Below are 17,408 nucleotides of genomic sequence, written 5' to 3'. Positions count from 1 at the left end.
TACTAAAAGGCGTAGAAATGAAAAATATTTTTGCAATATTAAAAATTACTGAGTTTGATTTCAAATTCAGATTGAACTTTCACAGCAATCCATGCTTCATGCACTCTAGCTCATCCTCCTTCCCCAATTAACACTCGTACATTTGCCAATAAAGATTAAGAGATCAGCAGTTCATTTATTATGTTTGCTTGAATTACTCATCCCTAAGTCATACACTCATCCCACCTACTTACTACACAGCAGCGTTGGAAGGATTGATTAAAACTGTGGTTTCTGCCACCAGTAACAATGATCATAAAAGTGCTTTTGACTTAATAGGAAGGACTGGATCCAACACGATGAAAATACTGTGTTGAAATATTAAAGTTTTTAAATCTTAAGGTGACAGTATTTTCCAACAAGACAGATGCACTTGCTCTGATAACACAGAGTGTGGTCTGCTAAACATGAATCTTGTGAGTTAAGATAACAGCAAATCACCTGTTTCACCTGAAAAATCTGAAATACTTCAGTAGCCAAAAACCTGAGCCAAACCAAAAAATGGTTTGTTTAAAGTTCAAAGAAACATTGTCTTTGCATTAAAAGTATGAAAACTCATCACCAAAAGCCATGGCATGGAACAAGGAAATCATGTGTAAAAGGAAATAGAAGAGGGTGCGACAAGGGTGCCATTTTCATTTTGCGTCAGTCAGATCTTAAGCAGCTACACAGCATACCCAAAAAGTCAGTCTTTCATCCACTTAGGCAAAAACTTGAACTATGATAACTGTAATACTTAAGCAAAGAGGAGAAATCAAAGAGCTACATATGACTATTCAGGAGAATCTCCAGGATAGAATGAAGCACTCTAAGATTAGAAACAGCCGAGCAACCTCTTCAGGGAGACCACTGTTTAGACACTTAAAAATTAATGTCTTGAATAAGCAATGATTTGCTGTGTTTTCTTATCACTACAGAGGTACCAGGAGACAATAATATCTACTCAGCTCAAGGAAGTACACATTTCAGGCTTTTTTTTTTTAATCTTATTATTCAAATAGACATTTTCTGACCTATACCCTCAGCTTACTTTCCATGTCAAGCTGTTCATGGCTTCACTAAAGATTCTGCTAGCATAAAGAAGCACGTAGAAACAGCACACCAGTATATTTAAGTGGCAGTAATAGCTACAGAGAGCAGTTGAAAGGCACCCACGCTAGAAATCCAGGATTTTTCAGACAACACTCACAATTTTATGATAATTAGCTCATGATAACAGACCATATAAGGAGGTGCTGCTGAAGCCAGAATAAGACTTTTCCAGTCTTGCATGTTCCTCATCTACTCATAAAGCATTAGTAACCCACCTTCATGCACAGGACATTCAAAACTGTTTTTAATATACTGGAAAATGTTTTGATACAGTAAAAGCACTCAAATTTTATTTTTTATATATATACACAAACATATATATATACACGTTTGTGAGTATGCACACATATATACATAAACACAAACACACTCAACCACTTGATATATATCTCCTTTTAATCTGTGTCAAGCTGAGATCTGAGTACATATACCTGGCTTTTCTTTCCTCTCCTCTACAAGACATAATGGAAGGAAATCAAGAACCAGGACCCAAAGAAGTTGACAAGTACCACAAAGTTTCCCCGCCTTTCAATCCAACCAGCCACTTCTTCATGGGGCATTTAGACAAGTAACTTAATCATTTGAGCAATATGGAAAAAGCATCTTTTGGCAAACGTGAACTGGGTCTACAGCCAATAGACTTTGCTGGCAAAGCCTGCATAAGAACAGATCGAAACATCTTGCTCCATACCAAATGTCTCTGATCTTTATCTTGCAGTATCCAGCTGATTCTTATACTTTATTCAGATGCTTAACCAGCTCTTACAAGTTAGACTGAGCCATGTAACAGAGAAGATGTAAGTTTTTCTTGGATCTCCTTTCTGCAAAGAGAAGCATTTGGGAATTCCTGCAGCCTCAGAGGAATTTAGGCAGCTTTTAAACACGGCATGTAAAAACAGCAGGGCGCAGAAGGAAAAATTGTGAACGTTTCCCTTATGCAGTTTGATCAATACTTCTCAAACCAAACTATTTCAGCTAGAATTCACAAGTTAACAGAACTTTTTTTTTTTAGCAAAAATGATAAATAAAGAACCATAGGAAAAGGTGAAGTAAAACTGCACTTAGATACTGTAGCTAGAATTAAGACCCCAAGTGGGACTGAGACATCCAGAGAAAAACTCCAGAGAATTTTTCCTCCTCTTAGTCAATTCTCTTAGCAAACAAAAATAAAGTAACACTCTAAATCCTTTTCCTGCTAGAAGTTTCTTCAAGACTTACATGTTGGATTTGCAAAGAAGGTTGTTTCTCACCTTGTTTTTCTTTCTTAAAAGTATACGGCATTACTACTTAACATGAAAATGACTGGTAGCGTGCAAAAAGCAAATTAACTGAATAAAAATGCATCCCTTCTCACATTCACATATATGTGGTTTGGTTAAAGTTTTTAAAGTCAGAAAATTAAAAGACTTTAATCCTGGCATAATAGAAAATCAATGATTTTCTAATTTGAGGAGTGAGGGTTTCAGCCATGGAATAGTAAATCCAAGCCAAGAAATGGCATTCTTTATATAAAGAGAGCTATCAGTCCCCAGAGTCAGTCAAATCTCTGAAAGAACATCTGTCCTGTTTTCTCACCTGGAACAGCACAAAAAAGCACTTGTGCTATTTCTAGAGCCTCTTAACTACAGATAGATGGACAAACCACATTCAATCTCTTCACTGCCAACAGTATGTCTGGATATTCAAAAACATGTCACTACAGGTAAATACAGGCAAGCAAGAAGTGAATACAAGTCTAAATACTCTACTAACAACACTGATGTAAAGAAAAGTGTCCTATATATTTTGAAGAAATTATTTTCATCAAAATGAATCTGATGCTTTCTCCTGGAGAATGAATAAGAAAAATCAAAATCCATTACCATTTTTTAACAATTAGGAATATATTTTTTCCCTATTCCTATATACAAGTTGTTTCTTTGGACTAGTACACAACAAGTTCTGTAGCAAAACATTCAATAAAATCTCTAAAACTTTATGAGGTTTTATGTAGCCCCTGATTTTCTCTCTCCATCGTACATGTCAGCATGTTAATAAGTGTCCTGGATTGCTGATCAATCTTGATCTTGAGCTATCTTGAGATAGAAAGAATGCATTTTGCTGAATAAACTAACAATGGCAAAGAACTCCACATTACAGGTATAATTGTGTCACAGTAAGGTTCACAACCTTGAAAACGTAGCACAAAGCAGAACAAAAGGTTAACTTCTTCAGCCTCCTTAGTCAGAGGAGTAAGGACAAAATAAGATACAAATAGAAACTTTCTCAACACAGGACTTGATGTTAACTCTATTCTCCTAATTTTACAGCAACAACAGCGTTACTTAGTGCTATCAAATCTATGTTGATGATTCTGCACAAACTATTAACAAAAGCACTTACTTTGTTAGACAATAGTATGCAGAACAGGAAGCAGAAACAATTAAAAATTTACAGAATATGAAATTGAGTTCTGTGTCTCCTGACATCATGAAATACCTCAAAGTTAATTCCCAAGGAAAACAGAAAAGAGCATTTCACACACCTAAATCCTTAACTGACCTTGAGAATGCAAGATCTCAAACAGGCCCTGGTGATCATACTTATTATTCCCTACACAATTACAGATGTCTACAGCTTTTTCCCCAGACTTGCTCTTACAATGCAGTTATGGGCTGTATGCACAACATCTGTCAAGTTAAACACTAAGCTTTTCAGAGAAATAAGAAAAAACCCTATAATATAAACTCAATATGAATGATAAAAGGCTAATGCTTTGCTAAATTCCATGTATCTGTTACAGACAGCACTTTCATAATCTCAGGGCTAGTGGTGGCTTCCAATGGCTGAGGCAACAGAGGTATCTAAAGAGACTAAGGTGGAACATTGTAGGTTGTGATCACAATGCCACCACAGGGACAGTAACAAACTCAATATATGTCCTTGGGGCTTAATCATGATTTGGAAACTGTGGAGTTTTTTTTTTTTGTTGCTGTTTCTTCAGAAAATTCATTTTCTTCAGTCTTCAGAACTTTCAGACTGCTTTATGTAAGAACTTTCTTCTTATAAAGTTAACTACTGTTGAAGTAAAAGTCAATCAGATCTACTATAAACAAGCCAAAATAATGAGCAGATGCCAGCAAACACGTTCGTCACAGCCAGTGGTTTGTATTCTGGTACCTGCACAATGGCTGATAGTTATTCCTACAATCCATCAGCTGATGGAACACGCCACACAATACAAAGGTCAAGTTCCATATCAAGATTGTTGTGGCAAGCTTAATTAATTGTAAGTCTTTCACAAATCCATTTATTTGGTTTGATCTACCACACACGGAGTTCAAACCAGCACAAAGACATAGAACAGAAATATAGCAATGAACTCAAAGAAGAATCATATTCAAGTAGGCAGAGTAATTTCTCAACTCTGTATATTTATGATCTGGCTTCAAGTTGTCTCCTCAGACATGGAGAAATTATGGGAAATTTGGAAGGTAGTGCAATGTTCAAATAACATTTTTTAAATAGTTTCATCTAATTGAAAATCTATGCATGCTGCTTTTCTATAATGCCACTATTACCTTTTGCGTAAGAGCTATTAGCAATTACTGAAAGACACTGTTTTCACAGTATGCAATGTGACGATCCAATGATTCAATCTTTCCCTGCTCATGTCATAAAATAATATTTTCAAGCAAATCCGTTCTTAAATTATCTGAGCATTAAAACTTCAGGAGTGCCTTATCTTGTCTAGGTCTTCCCACACCCCCATATTTATAAAAATATTTTGGGAAGAGAAAAATAAACAACTTTTTTGAAACTTTAAAAGAAACAGTACCATTCTGCAACCTTACATCCAGTCTGAGATTTACCGTATAACCATTTGTGAATTTCAGAAGTTATCAAGTTACATTATCTTCATTTAACATTACAGTTCATACCAGCAGTCTCAATATGTTAAGTTTTAAGATCTAGCTCATGGTGTCAGTGATAATGGCAGCTCCTGATCTGGCTTGCAAGAGTGGATGTCACAGAGTAGACACAGTATATTAGATGTTATAATTTTGAAACATACATGGACTTGGGAGTTATCTTCAAGGTCCCTTCAAACTTGAGCCATTCTATGATTAGAAAACAAATTCCTATCCATTTTGTAACTTCCCCTTGTAAGAAACATGACCAGAAACGTGCACTCCACAAAGATTTGAGGGAACCATTTAATGGTCTCTACAGACTCATCGTAGATGTGGAAACCATTCAAGAGACTTTTAGATGAAAAATATAAAACGTTTGCAGAAACCAAGGCATTTTGAAAAGTCAAGATTTAAAAACAAAGTAAATAGCACAAAAAGAGATAGGAACAAAAATCACTGAGTCTCAGACAGGTCCTGTAAGAAGAACAAGCAGGTTTACAAGGGTTCTACTAAAGGCAATGTTTGAATAAAGGGATGGGCCCTACTCTTTCAAACAATGCTGGATGCAAGCAAAATGAGAATACAAGAAGTAAGAAAGGCAAATGACACAAGTGAGCTTCCTCCTCAGGCAGAAGTTTACCTCTTCTCACCAGTTCAGGAATACCAAGTTTTCTGCAATCCCTTTCCTGTCCTACAAATTCACAGTGATTAGAGAAGTCCAGGGAGAGAGCTGTGGGCTCTAACTGCTTTTGACACTGAGAAGCGAAGCAAATGAAGCCTGAGGCAATAGAAGTGCACTGACAGGAAGCTAAATGAAAAGTGTTGTATTAATTACCACAAAACTGATAAACTCAGGGAGTCATTGATTCCAGCAAGATCCTGTCACTTACAAATCCTAAACAGTTAACTGTGGTTCAATGAGCTGAGGGCATCTGCTTTGTCTCATGGCAACAGTCACCAGTAAATCTTTCTGCAGACCTTCAATAAAGACAATACAACTAGAGCATTTTACATTCAAAAGGAAAACCAAGCTTGATATTTCAACAGCATAACTTTGAACTGCAAAGCATTTCAAGAACCTTTCCCCTCTCCATGGGGATCATCAGAAGAAAAAGCACTAGCTGAGTCAGGCTAGAGCTCCTGCTAACACCTGGACCAGTTTTCTTAACACAAGATAATATATAAAAGAGCAGTGAAACTAGGAAAAATATATAAAGGCATTCAGTAATCTTCAGGGCTGACTCAGTCAAATGCAGTGCTGGACATAGCACAAAGCTTTAGCAGTGACTTCAAGATCTGCCAAATGGACACTGCCCTCCACCTACACCTGGCCTGACAGTTACTGACTGGCAAAGCAAGACTATCCTTAATAAAAGGCACGATCTGTAAAGTAGGAAAAACAAGAAATAAAAGCACTGAAGAAACAAAGGCAGAGCAGAAACTTTGCAGTTAAATTGCAAGTACCTGGAATTTAATAAAAGACAAGTGAAATGGTGGTTAGAAAAATTCATCATCACAAAAACAAGGAAATTGTAAGAACTGCAAACGCGTGACCGACTGAAAGACTTACACCATCACCGTTTACTCATAACTGATCCAAGTTCACCTTCTGTACATTTCATAGAACAGTCTTACATTCAAGAACAGGTTTCATCACAAAAACATTTCCAAATGCTAATGTTTTTATTGAGTGGGAAGGTTTGTCTGGTAAGGCAGTTGGTCCCTTTTGACTACTCAAATTAACTCTGACCTTAATTCCAATGAGAATTTGTAAAATAAGTCATATTTAAGCCCAAGTTTCTGTTTTCACTGTTTCAATAGAAATCAGTGAGAACAGGTGCACACTTATCACTCCAAAGCCGTTCAAGTATAGCTCTCAGTGGAAGGCGAGGAGTAATCCTGTCTTTCATAAGTCCTTGACAAAGCATAAGTAAGACTCAATGTTGCATGAGATTAAGTGAAATACAACAACATATAGCAAAATGAACATGGAAAGCTATTTGTTCAAATACAAACAAGAGGCATTTTAATGCTACACTTAACCCCGAAGTGCTTCCGTTCTCAAATCTGTTGCCATGGTGGTATTAAATAGTATGCAGTAGAAACTTTAAAACAAACAAAGAGGTTTTCACACAGGTGACTTACAAGTCTGGATCCACAAACACACTGCATAACAACTGTGGCCAAAGAAAAGCTGCTAATGTGTTAGATACGCTATCTAGATTTATTTTTTTTTTTCAGTGGTTCATAGGAACCTTGAGGAATTTCTTGCTACTTTAAAATCTCCTCTGATGCTACTACTACAGAAGGAAAACAGAACTCTCAAGCATTTCTCTGTTCTGCATACATTTTTCTGCCAGTAATTCTAGAGTTTACAATGCCCAAAGAACTGTCAATGCTCAAAGACAGGCAAAAAACAACTTTAAAAGCATAAGAAGCTTTTGGGATTATTACTGATCAATTTCTAAGAAAAAAACTGAGAAAAATGATCCAGTAGTTAAATATTACATACATACCCTTCCCATACTTTAAATTGAAGCTTAAAAATTTCAGTTTGTCCATACTTACACAATTAAATTCAAGACACATGAATAGTACTTTTTTAAATGAAGAACTCATTACTGTTGTATCAGACTAAAATTTACCAAAGCACTGTCTCAGCAGTCATCTGAATACTTACAAATGCCATTTTCAAATTGCAATCACCTGCCCCAAGTGCCACAAAGTAATCTTCTCTTAAACTTCAGAAATAAACTGAACAAATTCAATATTCATACATATTATGTGCAGATTACCGAGTTCAGATAATGACCTGTATTCACTTTCCCAATAAAGTTACATAGTTAAGTCTTTGTTTACCTGTATGCATTTTTCCATTCAAAGATTAAACATGCTTCCAGTTTTCTGATGACTGGATGAAAATATAGAATATTAACATAGATGTAATTGTCTTCTGACATCCAGTTTTCAGGAAAAAAAAAAACAAAAAACCAACAGATTATATAGCTCCCTAGCAAAAGTCATGTCCCCAAAATACTACCAAAAATATTCCTGGTTATACCAAAATTTGTTCTCAAACATATCAAGAAAACAACAAATGTATAATTTGCATTCTTTAGAAGATATTGTGAAAATTTTCTATCATATTAGAAGAATAAGTTTATAGGGTTTTTTCCCCCACCCTCACAATAATGTTATTCATATTTTGTACAAAGACCATCCCCTCAGTTTTTTCAAGGCTAGACATAGTTTTGGAAGTGTATGAAATTTAACTTGACAAAATTCATAGAAATCTAATGTAGGAGCTGACATTTACACTTTAATAAGTTTAAAGACATATTCATTGATTTTTGTGCAGCAAGGAAGTCAACAATATTCTTCCAATTAGGCTTACAAGATCACTTAACTCTAGCCAACAAAACCACCTTGCTGAAATCATTTTCCAGTAAAAATAAAAAAAAAGTCATTTGTTTCACAGTACCCACAGCAGAACAGAGACCCGTTGTTATGCAATAGATTTGAACATAGCTAGTAAAATACAGTTTAGTTCAACATCAGCTTGGTTTCAGTTTTTCATGGGAAATCAATTACTAAAAATATAGCTAAGTAGGCAAGAAGTTAGGACAGGCTTGAAATAGATTTTTTGCACGTATATGTATGAGTGACCTCAGGTCATTGTTGTTATGGCAAAGGTTTCCTAAGCAGCTCATTTTTTCAATAAGCTGTTTACTGTTAAGACTAAAGCAAGAGGTTATATAGTACATCAAAAGCTCTAATTTTAGAAACACCTTCAGTTACTGGTTTCATATTTAAAGTAATCTAAGAACATTAACTGTTTGAAGACCCTCCAACTACAGTCTTATCAGTAATTACAGGAAAACTAACTCTATAAACAATCTATCATTTCTTTTTCCTAATGTGAAACTCTTCAATGAGATAGCCTTTTATCAGAATTAGTCAGTGACAAAAAACAGATGTGCTGCAAATGAATTTATGCATGATCCTCTCACAGTAAAAAGCATGCACTACAGCACATAGGTACTGAGCTGTAAGATTCACTTTCAAATGGTAGTCTTGGTACTACTCCATTCCTGTTTCCTCATCATTTAGCTTGATGTGACTAGCAAATTAACTGTGCTCTGAAATCCAGATTGTTTTACAAAGTTACACTGCTACAAAAATTCTAACTCAAGATCTTCACATTTTTTCCATAGCTACTTTTCTTTCACGATCACCTCAAATTCTTTCCTCTCTTTATGATCTGCCTCTATACATCATCAAACAACATTCACCTTCACACAGTAACATTATACTTTTAAGTGTCATTCAGTCATAGATTGCCAACATGAGGCAGAATATTACCACTATGGATCTTGGCACATATACTTCAAACATACTCAGAAAATACAGCACCAATTTCTGCAGAAAAAAAATATCTGTATTATCTGGTCTTACTGGTAGTATATTTTCTTCAGAAACTAACTTCCATTGCTATGTGTTTATTAAAGTGAAAACCTATCGCAATAGCTCTGTTTTCTCATCTAAATACATACATACTAGAAGTATTTAACATTGCAGTGTCATTCAGCAAAGATAAATTGTCAATTTAAGTCAAAACAACAGAAGAAAAACAAAACAATTATACACAGAAAAACCCTTCCCAACTCACCAGCAACCTACCACTCAAATTTGCCACATAGACTATGAAAATAAGATACGTCTAGCTCTTGCTATACTTGGAATTTAGTTTGTGGAAAGGAGCTCTTATAATTACTTGAAAAGTTTCAACAGCTCATATTAACTATGAAATACCTTATTTACCTTCTCAGTATGAATGTAAGATGCTAAATGGTGAAAACAACAAAACAGGTACCCTAGTTCCATCTACTGACCAAACGTTCTCAAGTAAAATATGTTCACTGTCTTGAAGGGACTGATTTAGAATTTGTTAGTAATTGAAACACATTCTGAATATGCTAAATGAAAGCTTTTCTGTTAATTATCACAAACTATCACATTTTCCGTTGCAACACTGTAATAAATACCTTTACTCAGGTTTTAGGTTTCTAACTTCCCAAAGCACACTAAAAAAGTATTTCAAAAGGAAAATAAAAAATCCACATATTGAAAAATACAGTGGACTACAATAAGCAATTTAACATGATACTGAACATTTCTACTTTTTCACTGTGCTACAAAATAATCATAGAATCATTAAAAGACCAATAAAATCATCCAGTCCAATCACAAGCCCATCCCCACCATGCCCACTGACCATGTCCCTCAATGCCACATCCACGCAGCTCTTGAATACCTTGAGGGACAGTGATCCCACCACCTCCCTGGGCAGCCTGTGCCAATGTTACACTGAATTATGAATTGCAAGAGACTATAAAGCATATTTTGAAGGATTGCACATTAAAAAGGTGTTAGCTATACTACATGTGCACATTTTCACATAAATTAGTTTGTGTACATTAGCCATAAGATGTGGAGATCATGACAGCCTTTCCAGTTGAAATTTACCATGTAATTGGTGATAAGAGCTGAGGACATGAGGCACAATCTAAAGGGGCACTTGACTGAACAGTAAGACAAGTATCTGTCTGTTGTTTGTCATTTCTGCCATATTTTTTTGACTGAAAAGAAAGGGCTGTAAGATAAAGAGAAGTATCAGCATCACCTGAAATATTTACAGATAGAAAATGAGAAGGTTTGTCCTCCTCACCTATGGCATCATGAAAATGTGGCAGTGAAGGTCAAAATGTGCTCAGTGGTGACAGCACCTTTCCCTGCACCTCAACACTTCATCTGGGTGAAGGAGGGTGCAGCAGAGCCAGTAGCAGTTCCATGGTGGGGAAACACAGGGTGAAGCCTCCCTAGGAGAGGGCTGGAGGTTTTCCTGTCACCTCCACAGCATACTAATAACACACAGACAGCACTGATGTGATGAAAATAAGAGGAACACTGTGAACATGAGAGGTAAGAGAGGTTTAGGAGTCACTGCTCCATCTCTTCCTCTGGCAGCAGAGGAAGCGCTTCGGCAACCCCTGTAGCAGGGATTGCTTTAATTATTCATGTAGAATGAAAGAGCTCCATGCCCTAGTACTACAGGGGCACGAGTTAAATTCCCTCAGGCAGAGAAAGAATTACAATGCACACAATCAGAGTATTTTCCACAGAAAACCAAGACATTCATATATTTAATTTCAGCAGTGAAAAATATTTCAATTCAGTTTGATTTGATTGTATCAATATAAAAACAAGTAATGTTTAGGCCAAAAACTCAGAAAACAATGCAACATTATAGAGACCTCACATTTATGTAAATGAGACATTTTAATTCCAATTATTACATCAAATGGCACTATTCCAACCATCATATGGGAGATCACTGGGAAAAATGGCTATGATGTACATGAGCTCTCCTCAGCTTTTGTTAAGTTAGGAGTGTCACTCATATACTCTGGAAATGAAAAGACTGCAACTAGAGTAAAATTATCTACATACAGAGTGCTATTGTACGTTGCATAGAAACCTGTGCAATACTTATCAAACCTCATTTGTTTTTAGAAAATACAGATTCAGAGTCAAAGCTATTTGTGCATTAGGTCACAATTCACTGAATAGCTTTCACCAAGAAAAAAATACAGAAATCAGAATGTTTTCCTTCAATATTTTCCTTCAAGAAGTTAAAATCCAATAACATTTTGTTTACAGAGAAATTAAGTGTTCCAGGCTATTCTCTGAATATCTATGTTCTGTTCATTTTGTTTTATTATATGTTTGGGTTTTTTCTTTTTTTGGCTGCCATTTTCATGGCTTTCAAAGATTTAGTTCTCATTGCATCAATGTAACTCCTCTCCATTACATACCTTCTCAAAAAGGAAAACAAATAAAAGGTGAATTTAGGATACAAGTAAAGCGTCCTCAGCAAATAAGAGTGATTTCAGAGGCATATTGGCTTAGTGGCAATAAGGGCCAGAAAACAGACATGTGCCAAAGTAAAGCATTTATTCTGGAAGAAGTGGCAGATCAGACCCTCTGTGTTAGTCCCCATGCACTGACTATGAATAAAACTAAACATATGAAAGATCAGGCACAAGTTAAACGCTTCACTTGAAGAACACGTATATAATGAACAATTCTGTTTTTCACAGGCTGGCTACCATTCCCACAATGGAAACCACATTTCACACAAAAAAATTATTAAAAAAACATCAAGGGAAGTAGTTGAGTCCTATGTAAAACAAGTACCAGTTCAAATAGCAGAACTACCAGGAACGGTTAGAAGGAACAGAACTTGTATAGATGTCAGGAAGTCAGTCACTACATTCAGGTAGGAGCAGCACTACAGTAAGCCTTTACACATCCATTGCTTAATCTTAATTAAGCTGATAAAAAAAAAAGCAGCATTTAGACCCTTATGCTATTACCCAGCAAGTTCTGAGTAGCAAAAACAAGAAAAGAAGACACCAAGCCTATGGACTGAATAAGAAAAAAAGATTATCATGAAAGCACAATGAATATAGCATCCCATCTAAAATATAAATAATTGAGTTTGTTGAAATAATTGTATTATAATAATGGCTTCAGAGTTTATGTGTTAACACACTACTGCTATTTCGCAACATTAAACTATCAAATTACAGTCTGGGTTTCAGGCACAAAAGAAAATCTCTGCTTGCCTGATTACTGTGGAGAAAATAGTAGAAAATGGATCCAAATGTGTAAAAACATATTGACAAACACACAGAAAAATAACCTAAACAAAACAGAGTTACAGAATTTAAATCTTATGCAGAATGCAGTAAATTTGCATCCTTTTTTCTTTTCTTCCTAAACAGAATAATGCCCTAAATGGCCCAAACTAAATCTTTCTCAGAGCAAATACAAGGCTATGCCTTATTAAGGCTTGTTACACTGGAGAAATTGATGGCTTGTAAAAATAAAAAAGGCTGAAACACCAAGCACCAGTAAACAGAATAAACTTCTGACTGCTCATTAACCAACAGCACTGGCAGTGCAGTCTTGCCAGGAGTTCACAGAACAAACAAACGTGCAGGGCCCTAGAGAGAAGTGAACTCAGGCAGCCTGACAGTAAGCAGATATCAGGGCTGAGAACCAGGACATACATTAGGCAACATCAGGAGCCAGGTCACAAGAAGTCAGTTTGGGAACACCCACAGAGAGCATCCACATCCAAGTGCAGGGGCCATCAGGAAGCAGAACCCTCTCACTTACAGAATGGACAAAATAGAACCAGGCCCATAGCTCCATTTGCTGCTGGTCACACCAGGGCCTTCAAATGCAGGTCTGGATGGGAAAATGCTGATCAGCTTGCAGCTGTTCAGTCCCCATCCCCCAGTCAGCACTGGTTGGATAACAAGAACTCTGAAGGTTCCTTTAAACATTTGGAGACACAATTAGAAGCCTGCTATTTAATAAAAGGTGAAGTATATCTCATCCATGCAGGGAAATGCACTGACCAAATCATGACTTGTCAATGAAGGTAAGTATCCAAAGGGCACTGAGTTGATACAGCTGGCAAACAAATGCCCCCAACTTAATTATGCCAACAAATTCCTTTCACATGTGGTTTGGGGCAAGGATTAAAGAGTATGATAGGATTCAGTCACACTTCAGGTTACCAGCTGTTCCTGAAATACAGATTATAGTTGATAAAATTACTTAAGAATAGGCATTCATCTAGAGAAATCTGTAATAGAATAGTTATATCTGCCAGGCATTTCATTTGTCTCAATGTCTCAGACACTCTTTTTTTTTTTAAAAAGAAATATTTTTCTATTTAGTTAGTGCCAGGAAGTGAGCAAACAGGAGTGAATGTTAAGTTTGCCTCTTTTAAATAAAACCAACCATGTGATATTGTCCTCTGATCTCATCATAAAAGCTTTCTCTGAAAAATGAAAGGTTAGCTCATCAAGCGATAAATGCGAGCAATTTCCCCTCACTGTTGAGGTCATGAGGATTTATCACAGACAAGTATTTATTTTTAGCCATTTCTCCATCGTGCCCTTTATACTATCATTATTGCAGTTTGGGGGTCAGGCAGATTTAGTATAATGACAAAAAGAAGCTAATAGTTGAGTAGCTCCTCTATTTAAGTAGGTGGAATTGTGTACTACAACGTAACAATTGTTTGGCTAGCTTACAATTAACAATTTGCCTAGGAACAGAGATTCAGCTGTATCTAGAAAGGCTCAGCGGCTTCAAACTGGTCAAAATCCAGAATTATGGCATACTTTCAATTGTGCTACAAATATTGTAACATATAACATCAAAGCAGTCCTTAGCCTTTTACTGTTTGCTGTAGTTTAATAGAGCATCAGTAAAAAGACAGTTGCCTAGATAGACTGTTCACTGTTAATTTAAAAGTCTGCATCTCAATTATTGTTTCAATTTTCTTTCCAACCAGTCCAAATGGTACCATTTCTTTGTGACTTCCACAAAGGTTCATGTACAAAACGAGGGCTGCAATCTGTTAGAAGGTTATTTATTCCTATATTTTTATATTACCCATACTGACTGAATACCAATAAAGTAGAGAGCATAAACACCATCTCACTGAGAAACCAGATAAGCAGAAAAACCAAAATGAGGCTTCTAAATTACATAAATATGTATAAAAAGTAGACAGAATACTAATTTAAAAAAAACACTAGTTTAGGCTTTGTTTTTGTTACAGTTTCATTAAATTATGCAAGAGCAATTTGGGAAATTCAGAGTAGCACAGTAGGATGCAGCACAATTGGATATGGTCACATAAATACCCACCTGCAGATGCAGAAGCCATGCGCAACATTAGTATTGAGATCAACCTCATTTTACATAGGCCAAAGGCCAAGGAACTGTTCAATCAACCAAGAGCCAGCAAATATAGAAGTGTAGTAGGTCCAGACCAATTCCACTTCACAGCGATTTATCACTAGGAACAGTTAATTAATATCTTTACTCACTCTACCTAGACTTCTTTTAGGAAAGTTAATTCTACTTTGTAAGTCACAAGACTCCTACCAGCTATTAACATCTTGTAATGCAATGGAAAGCACAGCAACAACAGCAGAGTAGCAAGGTCTCAGGCTGCAGCAAGTGAGGACTTGCTCAAATACAACAGCCACGGGCACAGAAACAAAAGAAAGAAGCTGCTTACCTTCAGAAGGCCTCACATACACAGGGATCTCCAGCAAGACACCCTTGCCTCCACTGCCAACCATTAAATGAGGTCTGGGAAGGGGTGGATCCTGGCTCCACCCCTTCCGGTCACTCGGGTGCACTGCATGCAGCTGAGCTCCCTTGGGTTGGCCCTGCCTTCTCATCAGGTGCTCAGTCACTGGTTCAAGCCGTGACTTAGCATTTCCACTACAAATCATGCCAACAGAAAGAAAAAACAGTTTCTCACTTTTCTTTAATGTACCATTGTTAGCAACCTCTGCAGCATTTACTTCAAAGGATACACCTTCTCTTTGTGCCTAGCAGCATTTTGAACCTTGTAACTATTTCTCACATTGGGATTCAGCCTGCTGGCTTGCCTTCACCCAGTTTGTTCCAGAAAATACCAAGAAACAGCAATTAAAAGAACCTGATCCTTCCAAAGAGACAGAAACCCATGTGAAAACTCCCCAGGGTAAGCCTCCAGGTTCTCCCCACTTGCCAGGAGCACAATGAACAGGAACATTTGGGTGCTCCAGCTAGAGCTCTGCCAACACACAGGTACCACTCAAACCTCTGGCAAAGGGACAAACTCCACCTTGTCAAAACTTTTGCAGATGGCCTCTATTCGGTCCACATACTCAGGAGAGTAAGACCATTTAAGAAAAGGCACCATTAACATAAATAGGATTAACTGACGTTTATATATTGAACATTCACTTCTTTCCATATTTCCAATAGGCATCTGCTTTAGTAATATTCAGGATATCCATTCTCTGATTCTTCAGTCTCTGCTTTCCCTCCTGCTCTTTAGTTGAGGCAATCAGCAACTATAGCCTGGTCCTGTATCTTCAGATTAATTCCAGAAGGTTTTGAGAGGTCTTTATAAATTTCATCCCCTGGAAGATATCATCTACTTTACTGAGTTTTTGTTTGCTTTCTTCAGTCTCACATCTTGAAAAAGATTTTCCATAAAGAGCTTTACTATCTAGGAATAAGGCTTCTTTTAAGTACAAGTTAATCTATTTGGCAAACGTGCTGAATTAATCCTCCTACTGCTATCCTCCAAACTATGACTTAAGCAAACGTATCTAATGTAGAAGTCAAGACTGTCCTAATTTAGCTAAAACTTCATAAACCTAGCAGCTAGAAAGGGGGGAAAAGTGTGTGTGGGTGGTAGAGGTTAGGGTAGGTTAAGCGGCAAATAGAGCACTGCTGATACACAGACAAAAGTTACACCTCTATCTGGAGAGCAAGTAATAGAATTTGACTGAGAAAGTGGAAACTGAAAATAGCAAGAACAATTTGAAAGTAAAATGATAAGTCTTTGCAGGTTGTGCAACTTACAGGTCCCCTATAAATACATCAACCGACCATAAACAGATCGTTCACAGAATATGCAGAGACTATATAGCATTTTAAAATCAGATGGTATCAAGTTTTGCTTAAAAAATAAGTATATTAATAGCATAGTTTCTTTTATCTTAGTACTTTTTGCATTACGGAATGTACAAGCTGAAACCTGTTTCTGAAATCTTTGATGTCTAATGGCACCACATACCAACAACATACCTGGCCTAAAACACTGGAGAAAACACAGTTTTAACGAGACTGGTATGAATTCACAGTACTCTTTGGGGTAAACAAACCTAAAAGATATGGATTGTAACCTATTCTAACCAATTATCTATATAAAAATATTTAAAAACTGGATTTGCAATGCATTGATCTATGAAAATTAAAGCTCTGTTGTACACAATCAAAAACAACAGCTTTCTTTTGAACAAAACTACACTGCAGGTTGGCCACAGTGTTTGGGGGGAATGGACAAATAATTTTTCCAGATTACTTTTGTCAGCATAATCTGTTAAGTCTGTCTACAGAACAAATCCTCCCTAATGCATATGGAAATGATAGATGGTTTAAAAGCTCTGTAATAAAGAAAACAATTTAAATGATGGGCTACACATTCCTTATCTATCAGTTTCCAGAAAACACTTTGAAAGCAGGTAGCACAGGTTTCTTGCTTCTCAGAAGCAGATTTAATGCCTTTCAGTTCAGTTGGCTCTTTTGTGCTGTTCATTCTCTTCTCAGCCCTAGCTGAAGAAGCGTCTTGACTTTTACCTGATCTTATGGTTCCTGCTGTACCATCGATGAGGCATGACAGAAGCACACGCTGAACATCAAAGCCTCACTGTGGCTGATTAACATGAC

The 17,408-nt window shown here is 36.6% G+C and overlaps 1 long non-coding RNA gene across 5 annotated transcripts in view; it reads right to left on the bottom strand.

Annotated features, from left to right (window-relative positions):
* Positions 1 to 15,233, bottom strand: part of LOC110394897 — a 60,917-nt gene extending 45,684 nt beyond the window's left edge. For 4 of the 5 annotated variants that reach the window (XR_002436008.1, XR_002436009.1, XR_002436010.1 and 1 more), the window contains exon 1: positions 15,196 to 15,227. This is a non-coding gene — a long non-coding RNA (uncharacterized LOC110394897). Of the gene's footprint in view, positions 1 to 15,195 lie in introns of all 5 variants that reach the window. The other variant, XR_002436011.1, reaches the window with a different exon arrangement.

This window comes from Numida meleagris, chromosome 2, assembly GCF_002078875.1.
Source record: "Numida meleagris isolate 19003 breed g44 Domestic line chromosome 2, NumMel1.0, whole genome shotgun sequence".
NCBI classification, from domain to species: domain Eukaryota; kingdom Metazoa; phylum Chordata; class Aves; order Galliformes; family Numididae; genus Numida; species Numida meleagris.
Note: the sequence above shows the minus strand (reverse complement) of the source record. Positions and strands in the feature narration are given on the sequence as shown.